The sequence below is a fragment of the Medicago sativa genome, chromosome 4, assembly GCF_051527215.1.
Source record: "Medicago sativa cultivar Bolivia chromosome 4, Bolivia_mono, whole genome shotgun sequence".
Classification (NCBI taxonomy): domain Eukaryota; kingdom Viridiplantae; phylum Streptophyta; class Magnoliopsida; order Fabales; family Fabaceae; genus Medicago; species Medicago sativa.
The window spans coordinates 26,001,049-26,023,380 of NC_140752.1; the positions used below are offsets into that span (position 1 = coordinate 26,001,049).

The 22,332-nt window shown below is 35.4% G+C and overlaps 1 protein-coding gene and 2 long non-coding RNA genes across 4 annotated transcripts in view; 1 reads left to right on the plus strand and 2 right to left on the minus strand.

The window, feature by feature from the left end:
- The window catches only part of LOC146927295 (uncharacterized), a 91,753-nt gene that overhangs the window by 36,242 nt on the left and 33,179 nt on the right, over positions 1–22,332 (minus strand). The gene's annotated exons all lie outside the window — the stretch shown is intronic.
- On the minus strand, positions 1,096–3,791 carry LOC146927299 (uncharacterized). Its single transcript, XR_015005636.1, has 2 exons — positions 3,147–3,791; positions 1,096–1,354 (listed from the first exon to the last, which is right to left on the minus strand). It is a non-coding gene; the product is annotated as an uncharacterized LOC146927299 (long non-coding RNA).
- On the plus strand, positions 5,320–9,870 carry LOC146927300 (uncharacterized). Of its 2 annotated transcripts, none has more exons than XR_015005638.1 (2): positions 5,320–6,038; positions 7,944–9,870. It is a non-coding gene; the product is annotated as an uncharacterized LOC146927300 (long non-coding RNA). The 2 variants fall into 2 exon arrangements; XR_015005637.1 differs by having other exon boundaries at positions 7,956–9,870.

The following is a 22,332-nucleotide window of genomic DNA, read 5'->3' on the forward strand; positions in this document are numbered from 1 at the left end:
CGCGTAAATCTTTTTAAAATCCTTTAAACTTTATAGTTCAACTTCATAATGAGCCTTAGCAAGTCAATTAAGCAAAATATAGGTTCGAGAGATACGTCATAATTCCACATAATCCGAGAACCCTGTGATTTCTCTTAACTTTGCACCGCTTTAACTTCCAAGCTACCTTAAACCGTATCGATTTCATCGATGGTTGCCCATGTCCTTTCCTTAGAAATCTTAGGATATGTTATGCATTCGTTACTTGATGTCATAAAAGATTTTTCGTCTCATAAAAGATTATGGTGAAGACATCTCCCCAATAGTCATTGCAAACCATAGGAACGAAATGGAAGATTTCATAAAAACGGAAAGTTTCGTCCTAGGCTTGCTATTGGTGAGCTTCTCCAACTCTATTTTTCAGAAAACATTTATTGCATAAAATTCTTTTCTCAAGTATACAATGCACATCATTCACTCCTATTATCATGAAATATTCTATAACATATACATGGCAACATCAACCCCTTTTTTTTTTTCGATACAATTCTTGGCACGTCGGAAATCAATGCTTTACCCCTGATAACATAAAACTTTCTCTTAAATTCTTAACTTCATTCTCATATTGCTATCCTGAGAGTCCACTGACTCCGTCAACATATGTCGACTACTAACTATATTGTAACCTTGCACTGGCATTCCAGAATATCATAAATCCGTTCCAACATATCTTACCAAAACTTCGGTCATGCCTAGATATATATTTATCCAACTTCTTCACTTACGGGTACATGAAGTATCACTATCCTCTTACCTGACATTGTTGGAACGTTCCTTCTTAACATACCTTCCATTCCCGGAGGATTCACACTTCCACTTGATTAGTTCACCGGCCACCTTTTGGCACGGTCAAACTTCTTCATCATATACTTCGTTCCTCCTGGGTCCTATTCAGCTCTCAGGCATCCATTCTAATCGTTGAATGTTAAATTGAGTTGATCAGGCTCAACTAACAACAACAATTAGAACATCTACCCGGAACCCAATGGTCCCACTACCTTAGTTGTAATTTAATGACCCAAGGCACGGTCTGAATCGACCTGCTCTGATACCAATTGTAACACCCATACCAGACGTATCTAGAAAGTCTGGCACGTGTGTTAGTATTAGTACTGGATACATTAAAATAGACAACAATTAAAAACTTCGAATGAATAATATTTACATCAAGTTACGTTCGTATAAGTAATAATACAACACAACTCATCCATACATAAAAATACATCCTTGATGTCCATAATGTCCTGCAGCTTTACGAACGAACCCTTGAAGTAATATCCATCCGGCTCCGAACATGCATAAACATCCTGCTTATCTGAAACAAATAAGGATTGGGATGAGACATAATGTCTCAATGAGTTCCCCTAAATCCTAGGCTATAGGCAACCTCAAGGGGAAACCTACGGTCACCACATGTCTACATTACAACCTGACGGTTGATTATACGTGTGTGGGGACATGCATACTTAGACGGTAGTGCATACTAGGGCCGTCATAGTCTTATCTCACTCGTTATAGGCTTCACTTCCTATACGTGTCATGGCGGCCAAGGGGGAATCTAGGACCGCAATGCCAAGAATATGCTCTACATATCGAGGCCTAACATAACATATCATGACACGAGTCTAAACCGGACGATTAGGGGAACCTAAGATCGTCATCGGTATCATAATCTTTACTTACTCTATTCCATGTCTTATACTTGTTTCATAGCATCTAGTGCCCTTGTTCTAGAACCCATTCGTGCATGGAACCATTCTAGCATATCATAACATAATCATAATCATGAGGAACATAATCGTATTCATGTCATGCATAAACGTATCTAAGTTCATTCATTAGGTTAGCGTTGAACACACAAACATTATCTTGATTCATTTTACGGATAGTCCCGGGTGGAGTAACCCCGAAATCAATCCCATACATGACCGATGTATGTACATCGGACTCCCTCGGTGTCGTGCGGGTCCCTTGCGGCTTAAACCGTTCCCCTTAGGTCGAGAACCTCCCGTATCCCCCTGGCGTGGATAACAAGAGACACGAGCACCTACGTCTTGTTAACTCAGTGACATGTGGGTCCCTTACCGCTTGAATCGTTCTCATTATGAGAACCCCTTGTATCCCCCTGATGTGGATAGCAAGAGACATGTCACCTACACATATTAATCATGGTCTTGTCGTGCATATACGTTAAACATAATCATACATACATGTTTACCTTGGAACCTTGATCGATCCGATTATCGGTAATCTATACTTGTTCATAAACATGCCTAATCATGGTGGATAGATCAGCTAGTCAATCCACGGCTCACATACTTACTAAGGCATACTAAATCATATGCGAAGAGAATACACTTCGCGTCTTATCTTCCTAAGGATCCTTGCTAAACATACTAGTTCTCGACTAGCTAAGCCGAGGCTCTACATACATTCCCTTCCTTAGTTCATTACTACCCCATCAAGCTTAACTCCCTTGAGTTATCTTTGTGACCCATGTTTAATTGCCATGATTATCGGTTCAAGTTCTATGAATGATCGGTACATTTTTCTATTAATTCCGAGGACCCAAAATGCCATAACCCAAGTAACAAACCATTTAGAAATTCAAAGTTTTAACCAAGTCAAGATGGTTCCAGTTGTAAAATAAGTGAAAACAGTAAAAATATACGTCAACACGATCGCATCGGACCCCCACACGACTGGCCCCAAGCACCCGAGCACAAAACAACATAAAAGTTGCCCTGTCAGGGGCGCCTGGCGCCAGAGAGTGGGCGCCTAGCGCTGGCCTCTCTGACTTTGGGCGCCTAGCGCCCTTGTTCAGGCGCAGCGCTGCGAACCTGCGTGTTTCGGCTGCGGGTTCGTGGCATTTTCGACCCAAAACTCCAATTTTTGATATCCTAAATGTACCAACTCATTCCAAACATTGTTAACAAGTTTATGTACTCAAAATAGCTTACAAAAACATGTATAAGATCAAGTTCCATGGCAATTTATCATGTATCACAAGGCATAGCTTTAGGTTCAATAAAATGTCATAGAAGTTAAACTAGCATAAAACATGAATATCCAACCCAAAGGTAGGTTACTCTATCTATAGAACTCACCTAGACAAGTTATTGTGATAGCTCCAAGCCTCTAGCTCAAGCAATCTCCCATCCTAGCTCTTGGCCTTGATTCTTCAACATCCATAACCTTAGATCATCACCCCAACCTCAAATCATCCTCCTTGAGCATGAAGGAATCATCTCATGCACAATCTTATGCTTCCCCTTCCAATTCAATCCAAAACCATAACTTCTTGAGATTCTCTTAGTGGGAAGGAGGAGTAGTGATAACATCTCAACCCAAGCTTCCAAGCACCACAAAATCTTGAGGAAAGCTTATACAACATGTTCTCTTGATTTGGGAGAAGTTTTGAGAAGAATTGTGGAAGAGAGGAAGAAGGAGGTGGCGTGGGATTTAGAGAGAAGGAGGAGAAAAATTCTCAAAGAAAACCTAGAGAGAGAAAGAACAATTGATAATAAATAATTTTGGGCCAAATCCACTTAAATACCCCTTTTGCGTGAAAGTACCAAATCGCCCTCGCCTTAAACGTGTTTAGCTTGACTCTGATACATAAGTCCATACTTTACTAATATCACTTAATAATATCCTCCATCGTACATAACATTCCTCACCATACTTGTTTTCTATGACTCTTAGTCCTCTGATACGTTTGTCAGATAACTTTCCATTAGCAGACGAGCGGGATGTTACATCTTTTCTGATCAGCATGTTATATCTTTTCGCATCATTTTTTCTATTTTTTCAATCAATTGAAGGTCAAAGCATAGAGTAAAGGATTTGTATATTTACAATCTACAAATTACAATAGTTGCCAAATTATAAGTATTTTCCTATATGACACTTGCAAATAAACCACTTGTCTGAAGTACACTTGGTCGCCATCCTCAACTGTCAACCATATATGCTAAAAGAATCTTTGTTGTCTTGTTAACGCCATGAAGTTGACGCTGTTGTGCTTGGCAATGGATCAGAAATTGGTGATCTTGTTTGATTTCGTCAACAATACATAGCTGCGCTTGGTAGCCATCATCAATTGTCGACCACGCTAAAAGAATATGTTTGTCTTGTTGACGCGATGAAGTTCCCACGGTTGTGCTTGGCAAAGGATCGAGAAATGATGATCTTAATTGATTTCGTCATCAATAGAACATAGCTTACTGAAGAAGAAAAAAAAGTAAATTAAAAAAAAATAATTCAAAACAACAGATCTATTCATATACTATTTTAGATACACTTTTTTTTATCATGATAACATTTTCTTCTTTTTCATATTAAACACTTTTATTACTGTCATATCCCAAAAACTATTAACTAATATTCACAATTTAAATGACAAATACAGACAACATACGGAGCTAACATATATTGAGATGCACACTTACAAATCCGACGGCTACTTGTTTCGACTTGAGCTTGTTTTGACTAACCAAGAGGGTGGTAAAAGAATTTTTTTATTTTTCTTTAAAGTTTTTTTTTTTGACAGAAAGCATTGGTGTTTATTATTTTCTTAACAAATAATTTAATTAATATATAAATAATATATCTAATAATATTCATATTTTTGGAATGTAAAATATGTTTATATTTAATAATTATATTTTTTTTTTTGACAAATGTTTTTATATCATTTAAACTATAATTTAGAATCTAACTAGAGATGTAGTCTCTTTAGCTGGAACGTGAGAAACTTCATTTGAACCCCTTAAAAAAAGTAGTTAGAGTTCAGATCGATGGAGATCAATAAACGATAAGTAACGATGGAAACTTTATATCTACAACATTGTAACATAATATAGTTAAATAAATTACTTCAAAATATATGTGTCTATTTGAATTCAATTAACTTTACTATGAAAAAGGTGGAAAACCATCCAGAGAAAGAATGAAAGTGTGTGAGGTGGTTACAAAAGAGGTTTAGTGACCATTTAGAAAATTTCTATCAAAAGAAATATCAACATTGCCTCTTTCACAATTGACCACGCCACCCCATTAATCCAAACAACTCTTACTGAAACGAGGTTACACTAACAACACTATTTTTTTTTTTTTAGCCAAATAAAAAAAAAAAATCAAACCTTATCTTTCAAGTATGGCATATTAATACATCCACCCTCTTCTTTATGAAGTTGAGACCTATTTTAGCACATTATTTCATTCATTAATCATATTTTCGTTACCCTTTCTATAACCTTAGTATGGTTGGATGTAATATCCCGCGTAATTTTAAATAAATTTTCGTATCAGTTACATGTCGGAACGGAAATAATTTTCAAAGGATTAATTATTTATTGAGAAATCGACGATATTTGGTAAGTATCTCGTAATATTATTCCAACGGGCTTGAGAAATTAAATGGTTACGAATTAACGGAGGATAATTATGTCTTTTTCACTTGAAGGGTATTTTGGTAATCTTGCCACTCAAGATTTTTAAAAAAAATAAAAAAAATAAAAAAAAATAATAAGGCTAAAGGTCAAATTTTCTACCACTTTTCTTCATGTTTCTACACCACTCTAGACCCTTCTTCTCTTCTCTCCCTCACGTGGAGAGTTTTCTTTCTCACCATATCTCACAAAAACTCCATTTTTGGCTCATCCAAGCTTGCACACATACAACCACTTGCCTAAAAACTCCATACAAGAACTTCTTTGGGATCCTTGTGTGAAGTAATTAACATTTCAAGCTTTGAAAAATTATTCTCCCTTATATTTCCCTTGGCTAAACCTCTTCCTCCTCTCCATTGATTTGGATTTTTGCAATTGAACTTGGGCTTGAGCTTTGCAAGTAAGGTTAATGGTAATATGGAGGTTTAAATTGGTGATTGAAACAAGAAGTGGAGAATGGGTTTAGAGCTTGTAGGATTGTTAGGGTTTCAAGGAACCAAGGAGTGAAATTGGAGGTTGTGGTATCAATTGAAAGCTTGTTTTGAGGTGAGTTACTTAATAAATTTTGATTTTATAAGTGTGTGGTTAGAGAATGGAATGAATTAGAATTAGAATTTTAAGAAAATATTAGGGAAGAATGGTTGAGTTATGAAATTAAGTTGTTATATAAGTGATTTTGAAACTAATTATACATGTTTAGGTGGATAGAAGTGTAATTATGCATGAATGTTATGAGATTGGGTCAAAAATTCTTATGGCATATATGTGGTATTTTTGGTCAGAGATTTCGATGTGTAACCTGGAATTGAATGATTGTTGGGTTTTTGGATTCTACGCTTAATTCCCTTCAGTCTGGATATAAATTTTGTATGTTTCGGATTAGGAACGAGCTCAGAAAGTGTGTTTGAAGTTGTGAATTTCTGCTGGAAAAACTGGCTACGGGTTCTGGGACAGGGCTCCACTAGAACAGTAATAACTTTCTCTCTGTAACCTGGAATCAAATGATTTTTAATGCTATGGTTAGCTAACGAAATTACGGACGTTTTAGTACCAGTTTCACTAATTTCGGTTCAGTATTGAGGTCTGGAGACAATTTTGAATTATGGGATCAATTATGATTTTGTTAGATTAGTGAGATAATATGAATAATTAGATCATTTTTATGATTATTTGCCGATTGTGCAAGTATGACTGTCATGCCATATGAATGGTACATTTGAAACATAATAAATATGAGATAGTAGAATGATTATTTCTGAATTAGGTATCCTTATTAGTGTATTCTAAAATATCTTTTATGTTAATATGTATGTTGATGTTAGTATAAACGTTGGAGGGAAATTAACAACGCAATCGATGCATATATACTTATAGAATTGATTTAAAAGAAAAATTGAAATGCAATCTATGAGTAATATGCTCACAGTGAATTATAGAAAGTCACAGAAAAAAAAAATGGAAATGATGAGAAAAATTGAAATGAGTAATATGCTCATAGAAAAAGAAAGAAAGAAAGAAAGAAAAAAAAAATGAGAAAATTGATGAATTCTATATCCGTTTGCTGCAACGAAGAGATAATGCAGCCTATGAGTAACAAGCTCATAGATATTTTATGAAAACTCCGTTTGCTACAACGAAGAGATAATGTAGCCTATGACGTATGGGTCATAGTAACGAATATGAAAACTCCGTTTGCTACAACGAAGAGATAATGTAGCCTATGAGGTACGGCTCATAGTAACGAATGAAATGTACAATTAATGATATGAAAATTTAAATCAAGAATTATTCAAATAATATTTGAAAGAGAACAAAAAATAAAATTATGGAACCAAGGATAAATTCCAAGGACCCTCCAACATGAATACTAACATAGCATACGCATATTAACATGAAAATTATGTTTTGAATGAATTAGCTATGAAGCAATAGTTCATGGGCATTTTTACCAATATTTGGAAATGAGAAATTTTAGTTATGGCACCCCGGCTTAGTTAGCCGAAACTAGTTGTTATCGGAAAAGAATCAGAGACATACTCAGATAAGTATGTCAAAGTATAAGTTATATCAGAATACGATAGATCGGATATATGTTTATGATTAGTATTATGTTTATGATTTAAATTATGAGTATGACATTTATATGGCAAACAAGCTTTGAACATGATGAATGTGGTTGATTAGTTTTGCTGTACAGTTTGCAAGAATAACATGGAAAATAAAGTCTTTAAAACTTGTGTTTGGATGTCTAGAATGTTTTATTTTGAGTTGTACAAGCAGTATGAAAATAAAGATGTTATTTGAAGATTCTGGCAGATAGAACAGGTTTTTAAAACAGGATTTACATCTTGGAAATGTTGAAATTACAGGGGAAACTCTGTCGAAATTTCCGTGAATATTTTTAAATAAAGTTCAAATTGGAATTTTTATTTATTTATTATAGTTGTCAAGTTTGATTAATAGGCTTGCCGGGCTAGAATGATCTAGTTCGTGCGCCGGTCACGATGATTGTTTTTGGGTCGTGACAAAGTTGGTATCAGAGCAGGTCGATTCAGATCGTGCCTTTGGTCAATGGAATTCAATAAGATGTAGTGTGACTATTGGGTTCCAAATATTTATTCCAAATGTCATGTCTGGCTGAGTCTGATCAACTCAGACTAGTATATGACAGTTAGAACAAATGTCTGAGAGATGGATGAAACCTTAACAGAAGACGCAGTATAAGGAGTATGATGTAAGGTGTGAAGAAATAAATTAGAGTGGCGCAGCGGAAGCGTGGTGGCTGGTACCTATACAGTTTAAATTAGTCAGTTAGAAAGAATCAGTTCGTAACAGACATATGTTGGAATCTAAAGTTGAAAGTTGGTGAAATTATTTGTACTTATTAGCAAGTAAATCCTTAAATTTCGAGGACGAAATTTCTTTAAGGGGGGTAGATTGTAATATCCCGCGTAATTTTAAATAAATTTTCGTATCAGTTACATGTCGGAACGGAAATAATTTTCAAAGGATTAATTATTTATTGAGAAATCGACGATATTTGGTAAGTATCTCGTAATATTATTCCAACGGGCTTGAGAAATTAAATGGTTACGAATTAACGGAGGATAATTATGTCTTTTTCACTTGAAGGGTATTTTGGTAATCTTGCCACTCAAGATTTTTAAAAAAAATAAAAAAAATAAAAAAAAATAATAAGGCTAAAGGTCAAATTTTCTACCACTTTTCTTCATGTTTCTACACCACTCTAGACCCTTCTTCTCTTCTCTCCCTCACGTGGAGAGTTTTCTTTCTCACCATATCTCACAAAAACTCCATTTTTGGCTCATCCAAGCTTGCACACATACAACCACTTGCCTAAAAACTCCATACAAGAACTTCTTTGGGATCCTTGTGTGAAGTAATTAACATTTCAAGCTTTGAAAAATTATTCTCCCTTATATTTCCCTTGGCTAAACCTCTTCCTCCTCTCCATTGATTTGGATTTTTGCAATTGAACTTGGGCTTGAGCTTTGCAAGTAAGGTTAATGGTAATATGGAGGTTTAAATTGGTGATTGAAACAAGAAGTGGAGAATGGGTTTAGAGCTTGTAGGATTGTTAGGGTTTCAAGGAACCAAGGAGTGAAATTGGAGGTTGTGGTATCAATTGAAAGCTTGTTTTGAGGTGAGTTACTTAATAAATTTTGATTTTATAAGTGTGTGGTTAGAGAATGGAATGAATTAGAATTAGAATTTTAAGAAAATATTAGGGAAGAATGGTTGAGTTATGAAATTAAGTTGTTATATAAGTGATTTTGAAACTAATTATACATGTTTAGGTGGATAGAAGTGTAATTATGCATGAATGTTATGAGATTGGGTCAAAAATTCTTATGGCATATATGTGGTATTTTTGGTCAGAGATTTCGATGTGTAACCTGGAATTGAATGATTGTTGGGTTTTTGGATTCTACGCTTAATTCCCTTCAGTCTGGATATAAATTTTGTATGTTTCGGATTAGGAACGAGCTCAGAAAGTGTGTTTGAAGTTGTGAATTTCTGCTGGAAAAACTGGCTACGGGTTCTGGGACAGGGCTCCACTAGAACAGTAATAACTTTCTCTCTGTAACCTGGAATCAAATGATTTTTAATGCTATGGTTAGCTAACGAAATTACGGACGTTTTAGTACCAGTTTCACTAATTTCGGTTCAGTATTGAGGTCTGGAGACAATTTTGAATTATGGGATCAATTATGATTTTGTTAGATTAGTGAGATAATATGAATAATTAGATCATTTTTATGATTATTTGCCGATTGTGCAAGTATGACTGTCATGCCATATGAATGGTACATTTGAAACATAATAAATATGAGATAGTAGAATGATTATTTCTGAATTAGGTATCCTTATTAGTGTATTCTAAAATATCTTTTATGTTAATATGTATGTTGATGTTAGTATAAACGTTGGAGGGAAATTAACAACGCAATCGATGCATATATACTTATAGAATTGATTTAAAAGAAAAATTGAAATGCAATCTATGAGTAATATGCTCACAGTGAATTATAGAAAGTCACAGAAGAAAAAAAATGGAAATGATGAGAAAAATTGAAATGAGTAATATGCTCATAGAAAAAGAAAGAAAGAAAGAAAGAAAAAAAAAATAAAAATGAGAAAATTGATGAATTCTATATCCGTTTGCTGCAACGAAGAGATAATGCAGCCTATGAGTAACAAGCTCATAGATATTTTATGAAAACTCCGTTTGCTACAACGAAGAGATAATGTAGCCTATGACGTATGGGTCATAGTAACGAATATGAAAACTCCGTTTGCTACAACGAAGAGATAATGTAGCCTATGAGGTACGGCTCATAGTAACGAATGAAATGTACAATTAATGATATGAAAATTTAAATCAAGAATTATTCAAATAATATTTGAAAGAGAACAAAAAATAAAATTATGGAACCAAGGAAAAATTCCAAGGACCCTCCAACATGAATACTAACATAGCATACGCATATTAACATGAAAATTATGTTTTGAATGAATTAGCTATGAAGCAATAGTTCATGGGCATTTTTACCAATATTTGGAAATGAGAAATTTTAGTTATGGCACCCCGGCTTAGTTAGCCGAAACTAGTTGTTATCGGAAAAGAATCAGAGACATACTCAGATAAGTATGTCAAAGTATAAGTTATATCAGAATACGATAGATCGGATATATGTTTATGATTAGTATTATGTTTATGATTTAAATTATGAGTATGACATTTATATGGCAAACAAGCTTTGAACATGATGAATGTGGTTGATTAGTTTTGCTGTACAGTTTGCAAGAATAACATGGAAAATAAAGTCTTTAAAACTTGTGTTTGGATGTCTAGAATGTTTTATTTTGAGTTGTACAAGCAGTATGAAAATAAAGATGTTATTTGAAGATTCTGGCAGATAGAACAGGTTTTTAAAACAGGATTTACATCTTGGAAATGTTGAAATTACAGGGGAAACTCTGTCGAAATTTCCGTGAATATTTTTAAATAAAGTTCAAATTGGAATTTTTATTTATTTATTATAGTTGTCAAGTTTGATTAATAGGCTTGCCGGGCTAGAATGATCTAGTTCGTGCGCCGGTCACGATGATTGTTTTTGGGTCGTGACATTGGATGTATTAATTTCATTATTACTTTAATTTATTATTTCTCCTCCTTTTCTTGCAACAAGAATCATTGTAAAGGCATAACTCTCATCTTATACACAACCCTCTGGATGTTTAGGTGGTGTACAGGATTTTAGATGCTATTAAATCCACCTCTTGGTGGTGTACTACGACTCGTTTTCAAATCATTTTTTTTTTGCACTAATTCATTTGTACTTGTACCTGACATATGGGTTTGTTACTATTTGTACATCTCTCATATTGATTTAATAATATAATTTGTTTTGTTGTTAAAAATAACTTTTATTTGTAAAAATATGTTGGAAATGTTATAGCAGATAGAAACATTCATAGATGGTATACTATCTAAGAAATTGGCTTATTTAACTTTGTCATTGACAGATGAATGGTCTTTTATAGTAGCACATAGAAATCATTGAAATTGGGTTAGAGAATAGAAAGCAAGAAGACGTCAATGAGATAAAGAACAAAATCCATCTCAAGATATGAAATTTTGTCATTCACTATGTAGTTAACTTTTCTTCCAACTTTTATGCACAAAAATCATATCAATTGTGGTGAGAATTTTTCCGCACAAACTCATCCTTCACTCAGCTCTTGATAGATCTGATTTGCCTTCCACATCAACTCTTGTTGTAAGAGGCTTTCGGCATATTTATTGATATTAAACTAGTTCATTGAATTCATTGCAATGAATGATAGAGAAATACTAGACTTGCCTAAGAAGAGGAATATTAAACTTCAAACCACAATCATGTTCCATTTCTAAGTCTTAGTGCTAAGGGACGACAAATATGAACGAACAGTTAATTCCTTTCTCAGTTGTCATCAGATGAAACAACAACAACAACAACAACAACAACGCCTTATCCCACTAAGTGGGGTCGGCTACATGGATCAAATGCCGCCATAATGTTCTATCAAAGACCATATTTGGATCCAACTCATTGACCTCTAAATCTTTTCTAATGGTTTCTCTAATAGTTTTCTTAGGTCTTCCTCTACCTCTTTTAACCTGACTCTCCTCCATTTGATCTACTCTTCTTACCACGGCGTCTACGGGCCTTCTCTCTACATGTCCAAACCATCTAAGCCTATTTTCTACCAACTTTTCTACTATAGGTGCTACCCCCACTCTCTCTCTAATGATGTCATTCCTAATCCTATCATGTCTAGTCTTACCACTCATCCAACGCAACATCCTCATCTCCGCTACGCTTACTTTACTCTCGTGTTGACTCTTAATCGCCCAACACTCCGTACCATACAACATTGCCGGTCTGACTGCTGTCCGATAGAACTTTCCTTTCAGCTTAAGTGGTACTTTTTTATCGCACAAAACACCTGAGGCTCTTCTCCATTTCAACCACCCAGCTTGAATACGATGATGTACATCAGCTTCTATTTCTCCGTCATTTTGTACTATGGACCCAAGATATCTAAACCGTGTAACTTGGGGTATGATATGATCTCCAACTTTCACCTCTAAGGTAGACCCACTTCTCCTTTTACTGAAGTTACATTCCATATATTCCGTCTTGTTTCTACTCAGGCGGAAACCGTACGCTTCTAAGGCTTGCCTCCAAGTCTCTAGCCTCCCGTTTAACTCCTCCCTCGACTCACCAAGCAAGACTACATCATCTGCAAAAAGCATACATCTCGGTGCTAACTCTTGGATGTGTTCCGTCAGTACATCCAAAACTAAAGTAAAAAGATAAGGACTTAGGGTTGACCCTTGGTGCAGTCCTATTGTTATGGGAAAATCTCCGGTATCCCCATCCTGCGTCCTCACACTAGTCGAAGCCCCCTCATACATATCCTGGATAGCTCTAATATAGGCAATCCTCACCCCTTTCTTCTCCAGGGCTTTCCACAAAATCTCTCTAGGTACTCTATCATACGCCTTCTCCAAATCAATGAAAACTAAGTGCAAGTCTTTTTTATCCGTCCGATATCGCTCCATCACGCGTCGAAGTAAGTAGATCGCTTCCATAGTCGACCTCCCAGGCATAAAACCAAATTGGTTATCCGTAACGTGAGTCTCTTTTCTTAGTCTTCGCTCAATTACCCTTTCCCATAACTTCATGGTATGACTCATTAGCTTAATTCCCCTATAATTCGCGCAATCTTGTATATCCCCCTTGTTCTTATAGATTGGAATTAAGGTGCTTCTTCTCCACTCGTCCGGCATTTTCTTCGTCCTCATAATCTCGTTGAAAAGTTTTGTGAGCCACCCAATTCCTCTATCGCCAAGACTTTTCCACACTTCAATAGGTATGTTGTCCGGCCCAACTGCCTTGCCATTACTCATCCTTTTCAACGCTTCTTTCACCTCGTGCTCCTGAATCCGGCGATAATAGTTATAGTTTCGGTCCTCCTCTCTGATGTCTAACCTGTTAGAGTCTGGTAAGATCTCATATCCTTCATTAAATAAGTTGTGGAAATACTTCTTCCATCTATCCTTAATATCTCTCTCTTGCACCAAAACTATACCCTCTTCATCCTTAATACACTTCACTTGGTCCAGGTCTCTTGTCTTTCGTTCTCGTCCCTTCGCAAGCTTGTATATAGATTTCTCCCCCTCCTTGGTACCTAAAGATTGGTATAATCCTTCAAATGCTTGAGTTCTCGCATCGCTCACCGCCTTCTTAGCCTCTTTCCTAGCTATCTTATATTTATCCCAAGTTTCGGCATTTTTACACTTAGACCAATCTCTAAAACAATCTCTCTTGATCCGAACTTTACTCTGAACACTGTCATTCCACCACCAAGATTCTTTACCCCTAGGTCCAAAACCTCTAGATTCTCCCAATGTCTCTTTTGCCACCTTCTTAATCTCATGAGCCATCCTCTCCCACATATCATTAGCGCTTCCATGTGGTTGCCTGAAACCTCCCTCTAATATCTTGTGTTGGAATATCCTTTGTTTGTCACCCTTTAAATGCCACCACTTGATTCGCGGAGCCCCGCTACGGTCTCTTCTCTTTGCCCTCCTCTTAACCCTTACATCCATCACCATTACTCTATGTTGGGTAGTTAAGCCCTCTCCCGGTATGACTTTACAGTCTAAACAGATCTTCCTGTCTGTTTTCCTAATGAGAAAGAAATCGATCTGAGAACAAGAGGCCCCACTCTTGTAAGTGATGAGATGCTCCTCTCTTTTCCTAAAACACGTATTTGCTATTGTAAGATCAAAAGCCGATGAAAAATCTAAGATGGAATTTCCCTCCGCATTTACCTCCCCGAGACCATACCCCCCATGCACGCCCTCGAAACCTCTCGAAACCCTCCCTACATGCCCATTCAAATCCCCTCCTAGAAAAATCTTTTCTCCTAATGGAATATCCTGAATTAATCCTTCTAGCTCCTCCCAAAACTTTACTTTAAGGTGTTCTTCTAGTCCTACCTGAGGTGCATAAGCGCTAATTACGTTAAAGGTGTCTTGTTCCACTACACACTTTAAGGCTATAATCCGATCTCCTATCCTTTTAACATCCACAATATCTTTCTTCCACTCCTTATCCACAATGATGCCTACCCCATTTCTCGATCTAACTTCACCCGTGTACCAAAGCTTAAATCCTGAACTATCTAATTCTCTCGCCTTTTTCCCCACCCACTTAGTTTCTTGTAGGCACATAAAGTTAATCCTCCTCCTAGTCATAGTGTCTACTACTTCCATAGATTTACCCGTAAGAGTACCTATATTCCAAGTTCCAAAACGAATCCTACTCTCATGAACTAACTTCTTTACCCGCACCCGTTCACGAAGATGTGGGAACCCTTGCTTATTTTTCACTACATCCAGGCGGCGATGCAGCGGCCCTTGCTCATTTGACACTGTACTCGAGCCATACAGCGCGTTGCTTCCGGGCAACGACCTAGCATTCACACTATTTCGTATTTGGTCCATGTCATAGAGATTCGACAAAGTTTTACGTTGGCTGTCGAGGCCTAACACAACCCTCTCCATTTTACCCGGGCTTGGGACCGGCCTTGGCAGGATTTGTCATCAGATGAAAGGATTAGAAAAAACAAATTAGAGTAAAATGATATTTAAAAAATGAATGCATAAATATTTGATCAAAATTTGTCACAAAATCAGTCTCATACAATTCTATGATTCCTTTTTTTTGACAATGGCTTTGTAATTGCTTGATACATATTTTGAATGTTATCTTTTTGGATGAACTAAGACATTGTACAAAAGAATAGTAACATGCCACTTATTAATCAAAGCTACCTTTTAGTTAGTTATTAATTTTAGGACGGAATGAAATGATTCAGGTGAGTCACAGATCTCGATATTGTGTTGAATTCTGATTTTTGTCTATCCTTTTGAACTAGATATTGCTTTTTCTTGGAAGCTTACTTTTGATCGTATCCAAACAACAGGAAATCTTGCGCATCGTAATGTGATGCTTCCGGACAGTTATAGCAATTTTCCTCTTTGCCAAAGGTCATGATGAGTATTCATTTCACCTTTTTTTGCATTGTGTTGTAGCGTGTTTGGTTTGGGCAAAAGTCTTTCGTTGGCTTGATTTCATGTAGATTATTCCTCAGAATTTGTGGTTTGTTGGAGTGTTTTAGTGGGGGAGGCTAGAAACGTAAAAAATGGGAGGGGGGGTTTACTTAATTTGGCACGTGATGATTTGGGTGCTTTGGAAGACTAGAAATAAGAGAATTTTTGAAAATTTTCTGAAGGTGGTACTAGAGATCGTTGATGAAATTAAGGTGGTTTCTTGCAGATGGAGTTTAATGAGGTTGAAGGTAACCCCGTCCTTATAAGTGTTGTTGGGATCTTGATGATTTCCTTTATATTAAGGTTCTGCAGTTGCTGTTTTTTCCAGCTCTTGATCAGCTGTTGTTTTTGCATTTTCTGCTGCAGTTTTGCTGGGGTTTTCACGGCTACCCTATAGGGTTTTCAGTTCATTCCGATACTGTTTTTATTTTTTTGCAGCCCTGTTATGTTCAGCTTTTTTTGTCCGTTTCACTATCAGTTGGCTTGGGGGTTGTAGCAGTTTAGTCGAGGCCTTCTCGTTCTATTGTTTTGTAGTTCATCTGTGGCTAGGTTGATGCATCTTGTATATGCTATCCGTTAATAATATTTTTCTTATTTAAAACAAATAAAAGGTCACATTGAACCCAACACATGAGAATCTCCTTACTAGTATCTAATATTATTTCACAAATAATAAAAACTTGTGTTGATATACTCTTTTAGTTTGTCCCAAACACGTCACAGCTTTTAGTTTGTCCGGAGATAGTAGCATAAATTTAAGATGTCTATAAAATGCATGCAAAAATTTCATCTTCAGAACTTCTTAAACTCTTCAAGGCATCAACTTTGACGTCCCATTGAGATTTGGTGATAGCCCTTTTGGCCAGTAATGCCACACAAAATTGTACTGTATTTGGAAGGATATCAAACTCTAACTCCTTAATCTCCTCCACAATCATTTTCAAATCAGTAGAACATATTATAGAAGATCTAGTATAAAGTAAACGGTAAATCAAGCAAAAATTTAACATTTGCATTTATGCGAGCATTAATAATGGATGGAGGTCATAATTATCAAACTAATAACATTTTCATAAAAAGGACAGAAACTTCTTACCAATTCAAAAGGGTAAGTCGTATCTGAAGTGATGTCTTAGAGAAAAATAAATGTTTAGTTTATTGTTGACATTCATGTGATATTAGTTCATGTTTATCGTTCTTTTCTATCACAAACAAATTTTCATGTTTATTGCTTTTGGCATTGTGTCAACAGGATTGAATATTTGATTTATAGATTTAAAATGTTGTGGTCATGTAAAACTGCAATCTATCTAAGCAAATGTGCTAAACATAACTTAAATCTACATCATGAGGCAGAAAGCCGTAATTGCTCTATTGTTATCTTTTCTGATCAGCATGTTAATTATATCTTTTCTCATCATTTTCCCTATTTTTGCAATCAAATGCGAGAGGTAAACCAACTCAAAAACATAATCAATTGTAAAAGCTTATAGCAAGGGGAAATTACATAGTTCAAACAAACTTCACCAACTTTATAAATTATCCTTTGTAGTATTTGAAGAAATAGGTAAAGGATTTGTATATTTACAATCTACAAATTACAATAGTTGCCAAAATATGAGTATTTTCCTGTATGACATTTCCAAATAATTTCGACTTGAGCTTGTTTTGACTAACAAGATCTCGGGTGTTTAGCTCATGGAAATTGCTTTAAAATCTATTTTTTAATGATTTGATTGAAGCATGGAAATGACGTCTTCTTTAAGATAAAGAGTAACACTCAACTAAAGAAGATGATGAATCTGCGGACATAAACGCAATTGTTTTCCTATTTGATTGAAACACTTGATCCTTTTCGTCAATGGCCTTGAAAGCTGTCAACCATGCTAGTCAACCCTGCTAGGATGCTTCAATGAAGAATACGGACAACATAAGGATCCAGCAAATATTGAGATGCACACTCACAAATTTGAGTGCTTCTTTGTTTTGACTTGAGCACGCTCCCTCTTGTGTTTTTAATCAAAGAAATCACACTAGAAATGAGGAAAAATATGTATCTGATGATCGAACAAACAACACACATATAAAAAAAAAAAATCAACATTTGCATCAAAGTGTTCCCTGAAAGGTGAAGCGATTGCAGATCTAGATTAGATAGAGATTAAAAACGCATCATATGAATCAACAGAAAAGAGAACTGGGTTGTGGAAACATAAATAAAAAGGCATATACCTGTTGTTAAACCAAAGGAACAAAGACGTGGGGATGTGGAATCAAAAGAGAGAAGGCATGAATTTGTCTATGTTGAATTTCAAAGCCTAAATCCAATAGAAAAAAATATTATATCTACGTTAAAACAAACAACGGAGCAGCAGCTGCTGCGGTAATTGAATTTTGAAGTTTGAAACCCTAAATCCTAGAGACATATTTTCTGTATTTATAGAAAATTTAGAGAAGCAATTAGTGGGCCATTCATTTATAAACAAGGTTCGTAAAATAAATAAGGTTGATTTTTTTTTTAATTCCTTTTTCCACCCTACTTAATTCTCATGTGCCCTCCAATGACTATTTTATATCATATGGATTTTATAACCCGGAGCATATTCGATTGTTTTTGGATTCTAAAATTTTAATTGTGTTTAACTAGTTTTTCAATTACAATAACATAAATTATTAAAATTGAAAAAATTAAAATGACAATTTAAAGAGAAATAATATAAATCAGCAAAGAATTAAACAAATTTTATTACTTGCCCAAGAATTCATAATACATTTACATTAACATAACACTTATGACAATAAAATAGTGGACACCTAATACTAAATCTATGGTGCAAGAAGATGGAGGGAGGATAAGGAAAATATTTGTCATCTCTCTCGCACACCCTTCTGAGAAGATGGGAATACAAGATGAGGGAAAAGAAGAGGTAGACTCTGATGAGCAATACCATATCCAGACGAAGGGTGCAAATTTGCATAGTGGAACAACACACTTTTACCATTTATACATCCCCACAAGAAGACATGAACCTTTATATTAAAGGCAAACAGTTGAATATTTGCATCATAAACAACTCAAATAAAAAAAGTAAGAAAGAAAAGAATAAAATATGAATTGGAATAAAAAAAAAAGTGGCGAAGAATGAGGGGCTATTTATAGGCAAAATGCAAACATTGACTATAACGACAGTCAATGGAAGCTAAAAATTATGGTCAACCTTTCTGACCAATAAAAAAGTACATGTTAAATGACCCTGGAGCTAACCAACCTTGTTGACCAAGTAACCGTCCACATTTTGACATATTCTAGATTATTTAATCAAAAATAATTCTCATATTATTTTGGATTATATTACATGAAACATCCCCAAGCTGTGTTAAAACTTCTACTTTGGAGGGTTTGGTTCATTCGAATTATATGTGGTCCACGATGCACCAACATTTTTCCATATTCCATATTTCACCCACATTTTATGTGGTCCACGACGCATAAAAACTTCTATAAATTGACATGTTTTATTCATTTTCAAACCACACCATAAAACCATTACCACTTATCAAGTAGATGTAAGCATCAAGCTAGTTGTAGTTTACTACAATGTGGGGAAACCTAATCTGTTAGGCTCAACATTGATGTCAAATTGTCTGGATTGAATAGTCAACTTGACCAAATAAACAGTCGGCTAGACCATAGAGAAAAAATGTGGGTGAACAGTGTTGAGTATTACTCATTGAAGTTCTCGAACTACATAGACGTGAGAACCATGTTATCTATATTAAGTTAGCATAGTTTTAAGGGATCAATCGAGTTAGACGGTTCTTTGGTAAGATATTTTTTTGATATTAAGAAAAGGTTGATTCGGTCGAGGACCTCTAATGAAGAAATCAGAGCTTGCATGGATAGACCTGAAGGATTTAGTTTGGCTGACCTATGATCTTGTTTATGTTTAATTTGGTTGTTTCTGTTTTTGAATTATGTTGTCGAAATTATGTTGTCGAAATTGTTAAGCTTAATGTATTTTGTTATTGTTGTGGAATTTGATTTAATTAATGACATATTTTTTTCGATTTTTTGTGTTCTGGACACGGTTCAGATTATATAATTTGAACCATGTCAAACCCTCTAAACCTCAAGTTTTAACATAGTCTGAGAATGTTTCATATTATACAATCCGAAAAAAATCTGGGAATGTATATGGATTATAAAATTCAATCCACTTCTTATTGTGGATAGTGGTGTTACAAACAATGTTTGGATGGTTTGCGTTGTGTTTAATTAATACATTTATCATCAGTTTGGATATTTTAAATGTTTGCTTTGATTGAAGTTACAGTCCAGGAACATTTTGTGGCAATAAATAGCCATTCGTTATTCAAAATTTTCATTCTTTCTTCACTTTCTTTCTTGGCTTTGATTTGGGAATGGGTTGTGAGGTTATGATAGCATGGTCAATGTTGACCATTCATACAATATCCAAAACTGTTACGTAGTTTTTGTTGAAAAAGTATGATGGTCAACAGAGACATTTGTATCAATTATAGTTTGAATTCTGGATTTTGACATCTAGAGGGCGTGTGAGAAACCATTAAAATAATTTAATTTATATGTTAATTAATATATTTAAAAATATTTATATTTTTGGAATGTAAATATGTTTATATTTAACATTTATACTTATTTTAATAAAATATTTTTATAGCATTATTTCATCAATCAAAATATGATTACTATAGTGTGGTATAACAACTAGAATTTAGAAACTAACTAGAGATGTAGTCGATTTAGCAAGAATATGAGCAACTTCATTTGTTTATATCATACCAAACTTACACTTTTTTTTAAGTAAAAGAGAAATAAAATAACATAGAAGAAAAGAGGTACACAGCTGGGGGAACATTAGACCTGAGCCAGAAATAACCCAATCGGGCAAAAATCGTAATAAAATAGAAAAAAGAAACGACCCTAATCAATCCTAACAAAACGAACTCTCATCACGAGCACAACCCAGCGAACCCACGTACGAGCTCGAAACCAAGTTACAAAAAAGATGACGAGAGAGCGTCAGTCGGATAAAAAAGGGTTTTTAGATTGGCGTATGGATCGACCGCCAGCACGGTAACAAGATCCACGTTCCAGCAACTCCCTGAACAAATCAGCAGGTATAAAGCTTTTTTAAGCAACAATCCAAGAGCAACCACAACGACTGCAACGGACAAGAAGACGGTACCGGAGTGAAGGCTGACCTGATGCATCGAGAACTGCAGATCTCAGCAGACCTGAAAATATCAGAGAATCAAGAAAGGAACACCACCACAACTGGTTTCTCAAAAATGCTTTTAAACCCATATCATAAGTCCAAAACGTTGACAACCAAACCACCCTTACGAATATGAAACCAAGGCCAAATCAGCAGCCACTAACACAACTCTGAACATACAAAACACAACATAACAGACAACGATGAACAAACAAATCGATGGAAACTCACATCGATGAACAATCAATCCGACAAAATCTCACACCAAAATCCTCAACGATAACCGAAACCACCTTGTTCCAAACAAACAGCTACGATCCAAAGGAACGATGACAGAGGAGGATTAAACAAAGCAAGCAACAATCACCAGAAGAAGAAAATGAAGGAGCACCGTCGAACAGAGAGCCACCATCGTCGAAACCCACCGGCGCAAAGGTAACCGAGAAGGCTCACCAAAAAAACCCCATCCACGAACAGAAACCTGCATAACACACCTGCAAACTGTAGAACATATCCAACTAAATCACCCTGAGCATGAACAAAAATGACGGCGAAACAAAAGATGAAAAGCAAGTCGTTGGAGGAGGAAGGAGCGAAACCCCTAAAGGGGCAAAGAGGTGAAGCGGAGAAAGAATCCTATCACCTCACCGTTCGTTAATTACTATATCGTGTAAGAAAATCTTTGGATTGTGGAGAGGTGGTAAGGCGGTGAAGTAGACTGGTGTTTGTGTTTAGAGAGAAGGAGGAGGAAAAGTTCTAGAGAGAGAAGGCAAAATACCTATTAAGCTCATACCAAACTTACACTAGAATGTTGACAATATTTAAATATTTTCAATCCTTAAAATAGACAGTAAATAAATTACCGCTACAAACTATGATCATATTTTGGTTATAAGTGATTTGGACCTCGTAAGCAAAGTAGTTAGTGTTCAAATTATTGAAGTTAAGTTCAAATTTATGCAAATATGGATTCATCATGATGATTGCAAGAGATTCATTCAAGAAAATTGGAACATCAACATAGTTGGCTGCCCTATGTCTGTTCTCATCCAAAAGCTCAAGATTTTGAAGCAGAATTTGAAAATATGGAACAAAACAGTTTTGTGAAATGTCCACAACATGGTAAGGGATGCTGAGCAAAAACTCTCCTCTATTCAATCTGATATTGATTTACTAGGAAACAATGACTCTCTGATGGATCAACACAAAGCTGCTCAAATTCATTCGGAAAACACTTTGAATATAGAAGAATATTGGAGGGAAAAATCCAAAATTTCTTGGCAATCAGATGGAGTAGAAACATTAAGTACTTTCATAGACTAACCAAAATCAGAAACACATCCAAACTTATAAATAGCCTCATGAGTGGTGATAGCATGATTTCTGATCC